This window comes from Cavia porcellus, unplaced genomic scaffold, assembly GCF_034190915.1.
Source record: "Cavia porcellus strain 051 isolate PalLab524CR breed Dunkin Hartley unplaced genomic scaffold, mCavPor4.1 scaffold_17, whole genome shotgun sequence".
NCBI lineage: Eukaryota > Metazoa > Chordata > Mammalia > Rodentia > Caviidae > Cavia > Cavia porcellus.
In genome coordinates this window covers 68,397,155-68,411,378 of record NW_026947500.1, presented here as the reverse complement: position 1 = coordinate 68,411,378, position 14,224 = coordinate 68,397,155, and the positions used below count along the sequence as shown (strand labels likewise).

The window sequence follows — 14,224 nt, the reverse complement described above, 5'->3', positions numbered from 1 at the left end:
TAGTATTTCCAGCACTATATTAAATAGGAGTGGTGACAACATATGTCCTTGTGTTGTGCCCGATTTTAAAGTAAAGGCTTTCAATTTTTGTTCATTTAGTATACTGGTTGTTGCTTTGTCATAGATGGACTTTGTCATATTGAGGTAAAGACTATCTATTGCAATTTTCTGCAAGTCTTCTATGAGTGTTGGACATCATCAAAAGCTTTTTCTGCATCTATAGAAATGATTATGGGATTCTTACTTTTGGCTCTATTGATATAGTGGATTACATTTATTGATTTACCTGTTTAACCATCCCTGCATGGCTGGGATGAATCCCTCTTGGCCATGGTGTATAATCTTCTTGATGATTTGTTGCATCCTGTTTGCTAATATTTTACTGAGAAATTTTGCATCTGTTTTCTTTAGAGAGATTGGTCTATAGTTCTTTTTTAGTTGGGTCTTTCTCAAGATTTAGCACTAGGTATTATTTGCTTCTAGGAATGACGTAGGAAGAACTGCTTCCCTTTCAATTTCATTGAAGAGTTTGAGGAGTGTTGGCATTAAGTATTCTTCATATTTCTTGTAGAATTCTGCAGTGAATAGGTAAGGACTTAATTCGATTTTCAATTTCATTAGAGAAACTGGGCTATTCAGAAGTTTTATATCTTCTTGAGCCAGGTTTCATACTTCATATGTTCTAGGAATCTGTCTATTTCTTCTATGTTATCAAACTTTTGAGAGTAGAGGTTTTCAAAATAGGTGTGGTGATCTTTTGTATTTGTATAGAGTCTGTAATGATTTCGACTTTTTCATTTCTTATTGCATGAATTTGAGCTTTTTTTCCCTTTTTAATGTAAGGTTGGATAGGGGATTATCAATTTTATTTATTCTTTCAAATAACCAACTCTTTGATTCATTGATTTTTGGATTGTTTTCTTAGTATCTATTTCATTAATTTCTGCTCTAACTTTTATAATTCCCTCTCTTATGTTGCCTTTGTACTTGACTTGCTCTTCTTTTTCTAGATGTTTATGGTGTAACATCAGGTTGTTTATTTGTATTTGTTCTGTTTTCCTGATATTGCTTAGAAAAAATATGAAGTATCAAAGTTGGTTAAAGAAGATGTAAAACTGCAGCATAACCCAATTTTTATTAATGAAATGGAAAATATAAATAAGTTCTTACCTGCAAAGAAGAGCCCATGCCCAAAGGGATTCACTGTGGAATTCTACAAGAATTACAATGAAAATTTTATGCCAACACTCCTAAAATTCTTCAATGAAATCAAAGGGAAGCAATTATTCCTGAGTCATTCCTGGAATCAAATATTACTCTAGTATCAAAACCTGAGAAAGATCCAACTACAAAAAGAACTACAGGCCAATCTCCCTAATGAACACAGATGCAAAAATCCTCAACGAAACACTGGCAATCAGGATGCAGAAAATCATCATGAAGTTTATACACCACAACCAAGTGGGATTTATCCCAGCCATGCAGAGATGGCTCAACTTGGTAAGGCAATAAATGTAATCAGCCATATCAATAGAGCCAAAAGTAAGAATACCATAATCATTTCTATAGATATAGACAAAGCTTTTGATAAGGTTCAGAATTTTTTCAATGATAAGAATATTATAAAAAATTGGAATAGATTGTCCTTATTTCAAGATGATAAAATTCATGTATGAAAAACCAACAGCCAGCATCATATTAAATGGCCAAAAACTGAAAGCCTTTACCTTAAAACCAGCACAAGACAAGATGTCCCTTATCACTGCTCCTATTCAACACAGTACTGAAAATACCTGCCAGAGCAATTAGACAAGAGATAGAAATAAGGCATAAAGATAGGAAAAGAGGAATTTAAATTATCATTATTTGCAGATGACATGATAACCTATAAATAAGACCCCAAAAACTCCATTAAAAGACTCCTGCATATAATAAATAAATTCAGCAATGTAGCTGGATATAACATAAATACTCAAACCTCAATACCATTTCTATGTACTAACAACAAAATTACTGAGAGCAATAAGAGAAGCCACACCCTTCACACTAGCATCCACAAAAATGAAATAATTAGGAATTAATCTCACAAAAGAAGCAAAAGATATATATAGGGAAAATTCTAATACCCAGAAAAAGAAATTGAAGAGAATCTTAGAAAGTGGAAATACATCCCTTGCTCATTGATAGGAAGAATAAATATTGTGAAAATGCCCATTCTCCCAAAACTGTTATACAGATTCAATGAAAGCCCAATAAAAATTACATTAACATACCTCATAGATCAGAGAAATAACTCCTAAAATTCATCTGGAAACACGAGAACTAGAATAAAAAAAATGCATTTCTAAGCAACAAAGACAAGGCAGGAGGCATCACAATCACTGACTTGAAGTTATACTGCAAAGGTACTGTAATAAAATCAATGTGTTCCTGAAATAAAAACAGATCTGAATATCAGTGGAATAGAATAAAAGATACAACCACAACTACAAGCACACTGAGCCACCTTATCTTTGATAAAGGAGCCAAACACATTCACTTGAAGAACGACAGTCTCTTTAATAAATGATGCTGGAAAAACTGGTTCTCCATATGCTGAAATGTAAAACTAGACCCAAGGCTATCACCAGGCACTATACTAAAATCTAAATGGATCGAAGATCTGAATATTAAAACAGAAACATGAAATTTATTGGAAGACAAATTACGTAAAAATCTTTAAAACAGAGGGGCAGGTAGAGATTTCATGAACAGGAATCAAAGCATACGAGAAATACTTCCCAGAATCAATAGCTGGGATCACGTCTTACTAAAATGTTTCTTCATGTCAATGGAAATCTCCAGCACAGTGCAAAGAAAACCCACAAACTGGGAAAATTCTTAGTGAACTGTCCCTCAGACAAAGGACTTCTGTCTAAAACATATAAAGAATTTAAAAACAGTCAGACAACCGAAATTCAAAGGTCCAATCCAAAAATGTGCATTTGAGATGAATACACAGTTCTCAGATGAAGAAATACAAATGGCAAATAAATACATGAGAAGATGTTCATCATCATTATTCATTAGAGATTTGCAAATTAAAACAACACTGAAATTCCATCTCACTCCAGAAAGAATGGTCATGGTCAAGAAAACTACCAATAACAAATGCTGGAGACTCTGTGGGTAAAGGAACTCTCCTGAACTTTTGGTGGAAGGGTAGACTGATGCAACCACCATCGGGAGATTCCTTAAAAAGCTGGGATTGGAAGTCCCGTTTGACCTACTTATTTCACTTCTAGGCATATTCCCAGAGGTACTGAAAGCATCATACCACAGTGATACATTGCACCCACGTTTATAGCAGCACAATGTTTAATAGCCAGATCTTGGAAGCAACCTAAGTGTCCAGCAACTGAGGAATGGATAAAAATGTTGTGTCATTTTTATACAATGGAGTACTACCCATTTATAAAGAATGATCACATTGAGATATTTATAAGTAAATGAATGGAACTTGAGCCCATACTCATAAGCGAAATAAATCAAACTCACATGTACAAATGTGGCTACTACTCACATGTAGTAGCCATTGTTTGTTTTCTGTTCTTTGGTTCTGAATGCCCTGTAACACTTTCATTCTGCTGAGTGATTTTATACTATTTTGTGATGTTTGATACTATTGTATATGAAGGTATAAGAAAGAGCCACTGTTATGGTAGCCACTGTTAATGTCAGGTTGTCTTGTCTTGAAATACTGTGTTGCTTATATTGTTTTATTCTGACCTGCTTTGTTATGTCCTCTTTTGTTTTAATCTCTAAAATAAAAAATTTTAAAAAAGAATTATTATTAATGATGTAAATCCATCTTTCTATCATTCAATAAATCTGGTCAGATGAACTGTTTTCATTTTTCAGTAATGGGATGTGATACCACCACATATATATATATATATAGTTTCAGTAATATTGACCTTATATGAGCTATTGTCAAGGTGACTATTGAAATTATTGAAGAAGATTGAATTAAAAGGCACATTGTCATTACTCTCCCTTAAATTAATTTGCCATTGTCTTGAACATGTTGAGTCTTTCGTGTCTGTAGTAGTCCTGTGACTACTGCCTGAATTGATTGTAAGTATTTAATTTTCCTAGTTGTTTTGGCTTTGGAGAAAAACTAGAAGTCATGAGAATTCACAGTGTTTTCATCATACATTTCAAGATACTTATACAAAACTCTCAGGAACTCAGATTTCACATATACTAAATCAAATAATAATAGATAATGTGCTCATGAAACATTTTCAAATTAGTGTTTAACTTATTTTTATTATTTATTTTATTTTAAACAGAATTGAATAAAACAAAACAAAGCAGAGCAAAGCAGACGAGAAAAAAACAATGCAAGCAGCACAAGACTGCAAAACAAGATAAGAGGAAATCAACAGGGGCTACCACTATACACTTACACATTTTAAAATTACTTTTACAGTAACATGGCAATAATAACAAGTGGTATTAATGTACCACTCTTAAATGCCTGAAAAAACCAAGAAAAGTATTTCAGCTTTGTTTCTAGGAATTTGTGCATTTCTTCTGTTACTGAATATATGACTGTAAAGTATCTCAAAGTAGGTATTGATGCTTTTCTGTATTTTCAAAGGCTCTGTAGTGATTGCACAATTTTCATTCCTTATTTCATTGATTTGAGTTTTTCCTCATTGGGCTTAGGACTTTTATAAATTTTATTTATTCTTCCAAAGAACCTGCCCTTAAATCCATTAAGTCTTTGTATTGTTTTCTTACTCTTAACTGTACTAATTTATGCTTTGATCTTTATAATTTCCTCCCTTCTTTGGTTGCTAGGTTTGATTTGTTCTTCTTTTTCTAGATATCTGAAGTGTAGAATCACGTTGTTTATCTGTGTTCATTCTGTTTTCCTGATGTGGGAATTCACCACAATAAGTTTCCCTGTGAGAACTGCTTTCATTGTGTTCCACAGGTTCTGGTAAGTTGTATTTGTATTTTCATTTAATTGTAGATACTGTTTAATTTCTTCTGTGACCCATTGATTATTCAGGAGGATATTATTTAATTTCCATGAGTCTATGGAGTTTTTGTTATTTCTTTTGTCATTAATTTCCAATTTCATTACAGTATCATCAGACAATATGCACAGGATAAATTTGATTCTTTTGCATTTATTTAAGCATGTTCTATGGGCTAGTATATGGTGTATTTTAGAGAATGTTCCACGTGAAGCTAAAAAGAATGGATATTCTGATGCTGTTTTGTGTAATACACTATACACTTCTACTAAGCCCATTTGTTCAAAAGTTTGATTCAGTTCTATTATTTTTTGCTGATTTTTTTGTGTAGTGTTCCTGTGTCTCTATGACAATGGAGTATCAAATTCCTGTTATGATTATATTGTTGCTTTTTTGATTTTTCAGATCAATTAAGACGTCTTACAGAGTTGGGTTCTCCCATACTTGGTGCATATATATTTATGATTGTTATATCTTCCTCTTGATACTCTTGACTTTCATTATGTCTTTCGATCACTCTTGGTTTGAAGTTCACATTGTCTGCAAACTGAATAATTACTCCTGCCTTTTTTCTGGGCTTCTATTCTATGGAGTATTGTTTTCCATTTTATGAACTTAGTTTATAAATTTCCTTTTGAGTTAAATGTGTTTCTTTTATACAGCATATTATTAGATTTTGTTCTTAATCTGTTCTGTCAGTCTGTTTCATAAGACTAGTTATAGTAATGGTTTTAGATGACATATATTGGCTTATATTTGTCATGTTATATATCTGTTTTTGGTTCCCTTCTTTTATCTCTCTGTATAATTTCTTGCCCTACTAGGTGGTTGCTTGTTATTTCTATTATTGTTCTTGGGGTTGTGATTATTTATTTCTCTTTGTAGAATATATTTCAGTAAACTTTGTAGGATTGGTTGGGTTGCCATGAAGTTCTTTAGTTGTTCTTTTTCATGGAAGTATTTTATTTCTCCATTGATTTTGAACAGCAGTTTTGCAGGGTATAATATTTTGGAATGGAAAATTTTTCTTTTAGTACTGGAAATATTTCAATCCATGCTCTTCTTGACTTGAAGGTTTGTGTTAAGAAGTCTGCCAAAATTCTGATAAACTTTCCTTTGTAGGTGACTTATTTGTTTTCTCTATCACATTTATTTATTTATTTCTTGTGCTGAATTTCTGGAATATTGATTATTACATGCTGAGATGTAGATTTATTTTGGATATGACTATTTGCAATCCTATATGCCTTGCTTGTCTGCATGTGTCATGCTTGGGAAATTTCTGCTATTATGCCTGTAAATAGGTTTTTTTTTACATCATTTGCATTGTCAACATTATCGTTGACATCTATCAGTCTTACATTGTTTCTCCTTGCATATTCTTGCAGCTATGGAATGTTCCTGATCCCCTGTTATTTTTAAGAGGTATTTCCATGCATGATTACTACTTACAATCATGTCTTGAAGTTTGAGAGTCTATTTTAAGTTTCATTCATGTGATTATCCCAGTTTTCAATTGAACTTTTGATTTCCTGAATATCTCCTTGAATCTGTTTCTTTTATTGTAGTTGTTTCCTGATTGGTTTGGTTAGGGTTTTCTTCACTTTCCTATGCTGAACTATTTTTTAAATCTATGTCTTCTTTGGAAATATTTACCAAATCTTTAATTATGTTTATCATTTCTATTTTTAGCTGAGTGATGATTTCTCTTCTGATTTCCTTTCTGGAGTTTTTTCTTTACTTCCCTTGCAGTCATTTCAGAGATTTATGGTGTGATTTCCAAGTTCATCCATGTCTTTGTCTCCTGCCCTTTATCTAGATGCAGCAGGATTTTGAGATTGTGTTTTGTTCTTTTGTTTCAGCATCTCCCTGTAATCCAGCGAATCAGCTGGATATTGAGTCCTAGTTGCTTCCTGTTCTGTTGGGTTGTCAGGCTGTGGGCCTCACTGAGGGTGGATGCTGGTTCTGGGTCATTGGGAAGTCTTCACTGAGGGTTCTTGAATAACTACTAGGTTGTTGGGCACAGCTTCTCAGTGCCTGTTAGCCTCAGAGACTGTTCCCAGGTGTGGATTGTTCATTGGGTGTAAACTTGCTGTCCTACTAGTCCTCATCAAAGGGTTCTCAGATGACTGTAAGTCACTGAAAACAGATACCCAGTCCTGAGAGTTTCTGGATGGCTGTGGGCTGCTGGGCATAGACTCTCAGTCCCTATGGGACTCTGAGTTCAGACATGGGCAGCACCCTAGCAGAGCTTCCTGGTCCCAAAAGTCTCACTGATGGTTCTCCATTTACTATGGGCTGCTGGACACAGACTTCCAGTCTCCATGAGCTTCAGAGATGCTGTCTAAGTCTGGGAATTCCTCTGAGTGCAGCTTTCCAGTTCATTAGAGCCTCACTGAAGGCTGGTGTTTGACTATGTGTGGGTTGAGGAGTGCAGGCTCCTGGTCCCCACAGGCTTCATTGATGGTGTTTGAGTGTGGGCAAGCTGCTGGGCACAGCTTTTCAAATCCCAAAACTGTGGCTGAGAACTCATAGATGACTGCAGATCGCTGGGCACAGACTCCTAGTCTCCACAAGCCTCAGAGATGCTGTCTCAGTGTGGGCAGGCCTCTGGGCACAGCTTCCCAGTTGATGTTAAATAATTTGAAAGAATGTGAATGTAATTGGAGTCATTTATATATATATATATATATATATATATGCATATGTATATAAAATACGGTCAATATTGTGCATTGTTTGCTATGTGTATGTTACCCCATGAATAACATATAGGCTAACAACCATTTACAAATTATACATAAAGTGACACAAGTATTTAGTATGTGCTAACTTCACCTGATTAGAAGAAAAACCCCAGAACTCTAATGGACACTTATTTTCTTTATGACTCCTTCCTCCATTCTCTTTGGAAAGTCCTTAGAGATTGAGATGGCATGGACCAATTTAACTAATTATGAGCTCTGGGTATCAAGTCTCTAAGGTAATGGAGTAGTCAATAATCGGCTGGTCTCCTGGACTTCACTTTGATGATTCCTGTCCAAGGAGCTCCACACTTGTGTTTCCAAGCTCCTTGGTTGTCTGCATTGGGCATCTCCTATCTGACTTTGTATTAATTTAAATTCTGAGGACAGAGTCTGAAACTTCACTGGGTAGCAGACATTGGAGGGTCTTTCAATGTGATTTCCTTGGCTGTGACCTAGCACAGAAACAGTATCAACCAGTAAGTACATAGGGACCTCAGCGATATGGGAAGGATTCTGAAAAGTATGATTTCTTCATCATAAGGAAAATTATCCCAGATTAAAAAAATTTTTTGGTACCAGAAATTGAACTCAGAACCTCACACTTGCCAAGCAGGCACTGTGCCACTGAGCTATAGCCCAGGCAACTGTGTCAGTTTAGTTAGTCAGGTACAGAGAAATAAATATGAAAAATGTCAGTTACAAGGAATGGAACTTTTATGATGGTAGTTGTATTAGGAAAAGTAGAAGTATTATTTCAAATTTGATTTCTACACACTCTGTTTTTACTTTCCATTGTTGCTTCACACATAGCAACAGAAAATATATCTTTCTAAAGTGCTTCTTAACTCTAAAATTTTACCAAGGTGATGATAATGTTGTAGACACGTTAATGGTAACATCATGAGTTTTGAGAGCATGGTGTATTCCAGGCTCTGAGAAATCCGTTCTATATAGTTTGTTCCATTTAATGTGCTCTATTTTCATGTAATTATAAATACACACATTATAATTGCTTAAACAAAATGGAAAGCCTGTAATTTTAATGGAACCTGTAGTAGAGTCTAAGGTAGAAAAATGATGCATGTTAGCTGAGCTGTCCTAAACAGACATGGAATAATACAAGAAAAATCACCGGCAGATTGTCATTCACATCCTTTGACTTCGGTTTCACTCCAGAAGAGAACTGTTGTTCACCATGTCTTTGTTGTTGGAGGATTGTAAAAGCTCAAAGAGCAGAGTCCTGACATCTGCTGCATACATCACAGAAAAGCCATCATCCTACGCAGTTTCTCTTTTGCCACCACTAAAGGACATTCTTGCAGCTTCCCATATTCTCCCAGTTTCAACTAATTCCACCAGCCTCAAATGAGGTTGAGGCAGGCAAAGATTTCATTTCTCTTTAGAAAATTTGAGTTAAAGATGAAACTAAATTACACCAGCAATTTAGACTCAGAAACTCTGCTAAAATCTTTCTCTGTTGCAATTAACAAATATTTTACTGTATATGACAGAATCTGTTGGTATATTTTAATTATTTCTGCACTAATTATTTTTGACATATGAGCCTTATAGTCCATTTAATTCCATCTGTATAAAATATGTAAAAACATAACACAGGTATTCATTTGTTTCAAAGTTTCCAAAAACACAAGAGCAGGTGAATGCATGCTTGTGCTTGAGATGCATAACAAAACATATTTTTCAAGTCTGTAATTTTTGGGATATAGTTTATTCTAATTATCAGTAAACTTCTAGCTTGCTTATTCATGTAATTAGTTTGTAATGAAACAAAACGCCATAAATATTAAAGTTTCATACCCTGTTTAGTTATCACATGTGCATACAATGTTTTTGTCCTTGTTTTTCTCAGGCCTTATGAGCAGAGAGATGAAGAGAGGCTGACAAACTTTCTGACTATTTTAGCAGAACAATGATGTGGGACTCACATGTTCATTTCCCCTGATTCATTTCTTGGCACACAATCCACCTCTGGAGCAAAATGCAAATGTTATTTTCATACGATGAAGATGCAACTTTCTGTGTGTTGTTGTATAGAGAAAATTACCAGAACAACCTCAGGAACACTTTGGAGGAATATCTCAACAACAAAAGGTTGTAAATTATACTGACTCACTCACTGTTTTTATCAAATAATCAGAAACCTTACATGCATTATTTGTTGGAAATCAGAGAATTATCACCCAAAAATATACTGCATAAAAATTTTCTGTGAGTGACAAGGAGAAAGGCACAAGGAGTTTCAAAACATTATGTTAACAATAAATTCCCAAGTTAAGTGATATCTCATTACCTCTCTGATCATGGTGGCAATACTTGAAAGAGAGATAAAATCACTTTATGTAATCTACTGCCTTTTAGGCACAATAATTTTTTCCTAGACATGCCATATGAGTTTTAGGTACTCTTAAGGTGGACTTTACAAAAACTACTATGGGTTCATAAATCAGTGACAGCACACAAATACTGAAAGGAAAAATGTATCCATAAAATTGAAAAGAATAGATGCTTATGAGGACAGGAGTACAAGAAAATGAAAACTTGGAAAGATAGCAAGAATCCAAATTTCTTAGGTGACTGTTCAAATCTAAAAAAAAATGCTGAAGTAAATGCTTTAGGATAGATATAAACATGTATGTATCTGTAGAGGTATTAATGGGATATTTCTAAACACTAAACTGTATTTAAGACAGTGATTCTCAACTCTAGTGTAAGAGAATAACACAGTACCTGAAATGTAGATTCAGATTAAATCCCATGGTCTGAGGCTGGAGTATGTGGATATTTTAAAATTTATTTGGATGAGTATATTAGATGCAAGATTGATGAAACTTGAATTATTTTGAAAGCAATTTTTTACTTCAACCACGTAAGGTAAATAATTTTTCTGTTATTTCAGGAGGGGGATTATATTACAGATGTGCTCACCCTTTTTATATGTTTTGATGATTGCAGATGCGTTTCCATATACGCTTACATGGTTTAATGTACTTTTGTCTTTTGTGGTTTTCCCAATTTAATCACAGTATGGTTTGACAAAAATATGAATCCAAGGTTCCTTCACATATCTGAAAGAAGAGAAATGCAAGAATTTATCAAGAAGAATTCCTTTGAAAATCTGTCAGTCAGAATTAAGAAACATAGAACACAGCCAGATTTTCTTATTTTTCATTTTCCCATTGCACATATCAGGGTTTATGTTAACAAAAGTAATAAAGCACATTACCACAACACTGTTGAATACTGAATCAGTAAACAGAACAGAGAGATGTTAAACTAGCAAATATCTTCTTGGCAGTGTACTATAGAAAAATGCGGTAAAAAATTAATCATCAAATGTGATTTTCTTCATTATTGTTTAATCTCTGGAAAGTAAAGTGTGGTTAATGCTGCAATTGTGGTTTTATGGACCTAAAATTACGTGCACCTATTTTAACCTCATTAACACAGATGAAAGTTCATTTGGACAAGAAGAAATGTATGTTAAATAAAGTATAAATACACAAACAGTGAGTGAGCACTCATCTCACTGAAGCACAGAAATCAGAAAATCTAAGAAGGATAAAAATTTGTGTCAGGTAACTACGTGAATACAGTGTATTCTGACTATGACCAAATTCACTGTAGTTTATTTTCAGATAGTGCAGCTCTAGTGTTTATAGTATTTCCAAAACCTACAGATAGGGGGCATTGTACTTTCTGAGATTAAAGTAACTTATAATTGAATGCATTTTATGTTCTTTAAATAGATTCATATATTTAAAAAGGGATGTGGTATGATGGGTTTACATTCTTTCAATTATTTTTCAAGAAATTACTGGTCTCATAGATTTCTGTATCCTACTGTTCTTGGTGACCTAAAGTAGTGCTATAGAGCATATGTAAAGTAGGACTGTACCAAAAAAAAAAATTAGAAAAGGAGCTTGGGATATAGCTCAGTGGCATAAGTGCCTGCCCTGCAAGCAGGCAGTCTTGGGTTCGACCCCTGGTACCGATTAAAAAAGAAAAAAGAAAAAGGAGGACTGTATGGAAGACAGTGGAAAACAAGCCACCTAGTAATGAAAGATGTTATGACAGTCAAGATTGTCACAATAGAAATGATTGCTGAAGGTTTTGGCCTTTGTATAGGAATAATTTCGGTGGGGATATTTGTGTGCATAACATATGCAGAATTTTGTGTGGTTTTACTTTTCTAATGAATTTTCTTTCTGAAAAGGTGTTCAAGCATTATCAGAATGCACAATCTAACACATGTCTCAGAATTCCATCTCATGGGCTTCTCAGATGACCCAGTTTTGCAGTTGGTTCTCGTTGGCCTGTTCCTGTCCATGTACATTGTCACCATGTTCGGGAACCTGTTCCTCATCCTGGCCATCAGCTCTGACCTCCACCTCCACACCCCCATGTACTTCTTCCTCTCCAGCCTGTCATTGGTTGACATGTGCTTCGCCTCAACCACAGTCCCTAAGATGATTGTGGACATATTAAGTCACAACAGAGTCATCTCCTATGTGGGCTGCCTGACACAGATGTCTCTGTTTATCATTTTTGTCTGTATGGATGACATGCTCCTTGCAGTGATGGCCTACGACCGCTTTGTGGCCATCTGTCACCCACTGCATTATGCTGTCACTGTGAGCACATACCGCTGTGCCTTATTACTTTTGCTGTCTGTCTTTCTTAGCCTTGTGAATTCTCAACTGCATAATTCAATTGTTTTAGTGTCTACGTGCTTCAAGCATATGGAAGTTGCTAATTTCTTCTGTGACCCTTCTCAACTGCTCAGCCTGTCATGTTCTGACCCTTTATTGAACACTGTGGTCACATATATCTTTGGTGTCATCTTTGGATTTTTCCCCATCTTGGGGATCTTTTTCTCTTATTTAAAATTGTTTCCTCTGTTCTAAAAATTCCATCATCTGAGGGGAGGTACAAAGCCTTTTCTACCTGCAGCTCTCATCTCTCAGCTGTTTGCTTATTTTATGGAACGGGCATTGGGACTTACCTTGGTTCACATGTGTCCTATTCTCCTATCAAGGGGATGGTGGCCTCCCTGATGTACACTGTGGTCACCCCTATGCTGAATCCCTTCATCTACAGCCTGAGGAACAGGGACATCAGTAGGACCCTGAAGAGGATTCTCAGCTGGGGAGTGCAATCCCAAGATGTTCGACGTCCATTTGGAATGTAGATTTGAACACATTGTGAAAGTGAATACTCAAAACTAACTTGTAAGGAGCTTTCTTGATATGTTTTTATGAAGTTTGGTATCTGTGTATTTTTATTACTATTCATATTAGAATCATAGCTCATTGTGGGTGGTGGAATTTGTAAGGGTGCAAAGTCATTTTGGCAGTTGAAAAAATTTTGGAGATGAATAAAGATTTATTTTTTGCCTGCAAATGATGCCAACACATGCTTTAAGATTGTAAAAATGATCCATTTAGTTATCTCAAAGCATAACATAGCCTGAGTTCTGTGTGGTTTCAGTTTTCTAATGAATTTTCTTTTTGAGAAGGTAGTATCTTACCACAATGAAGAATACAGATGCAACACTGAGTAACATTGAACAAAGAGAATAGTACACTTGAGGTTCTTCTTGAGTAGTGGAAGGTCTGAAGCCTTTTGTGCACAATCATTTTATTTTTCTTTTCTTCAATTTCCATTCCATCTTAGAAGTCATTACAGATTGGAATAATCTGGGCCAATTTTTGCAGTTCAGACCTCTTTGTATTGAGACTCCATGATTCTACTATGTATTCAGTTCCAGCTGACTTTCATTTCGATTGTTCTGATGAGATTTTTACTGCTGTGTCTCCTCATTCATGGTTTTTTGAAATAGGGGACCCCTACCTGATATCATTAATGTCAGTGCTCTGGGATTCTGAGGAACCTCTCCTGGCCCTCTGGTATGTGAGGGGTGTGGGCTCTGAAATTTTGTGCGTGAGCCAGTAGAGACATCACTTGCTACCGTAGGTCCCCAACTTGCCAACTATCCAGTTGCAAATGTCCACAGGTTTGTGCTACAAGATTTAATTTGTCAGAGACTAACAAATCTGTCTTACAAAAATTCTTCCAGAAAGGAAATCATTTATATGCAAGTAGGGGACTTAACTGTTAAAGGGAACATGGATAGAGGACTATTAGAGACAATTCTTTCCATCATGAGCACATATGGAAGTTTGTATAAAAAGAGAAAGAAATGGCATTGTACACTGTTTTCACCACAAGAGTTTTCAGTTTTAAATATGAGGGTGTGAAGGGGTGCCTAAATTGTCTTGTTTTAAAATTTTATTTAAAGAGGAAAAAAAAACAAAACTTAAAAGGGGGTACAAATAATACAAAATTTCAAAAAATAAACAATAAAAAATCACTAGTTAATAAATTACATATTTTCATATTAGGAATAGTTATTCAGGTTTCAAAATT

General features: G+C 34.9%; 1 pseudogene; it reads left to right on the top strand.

The window, feature by feature from the left end:
* Positions 1 to 12,000: 12,000 nt before the first annotated feature.
* Positions 12,001 to 12,986, top strand: LOC100732155 (olfactory receptor 7E24-like; annotated as a pseudogene).
* Positions 12,987 to 14,224: the final 1,238 nt, after the last annotated feature.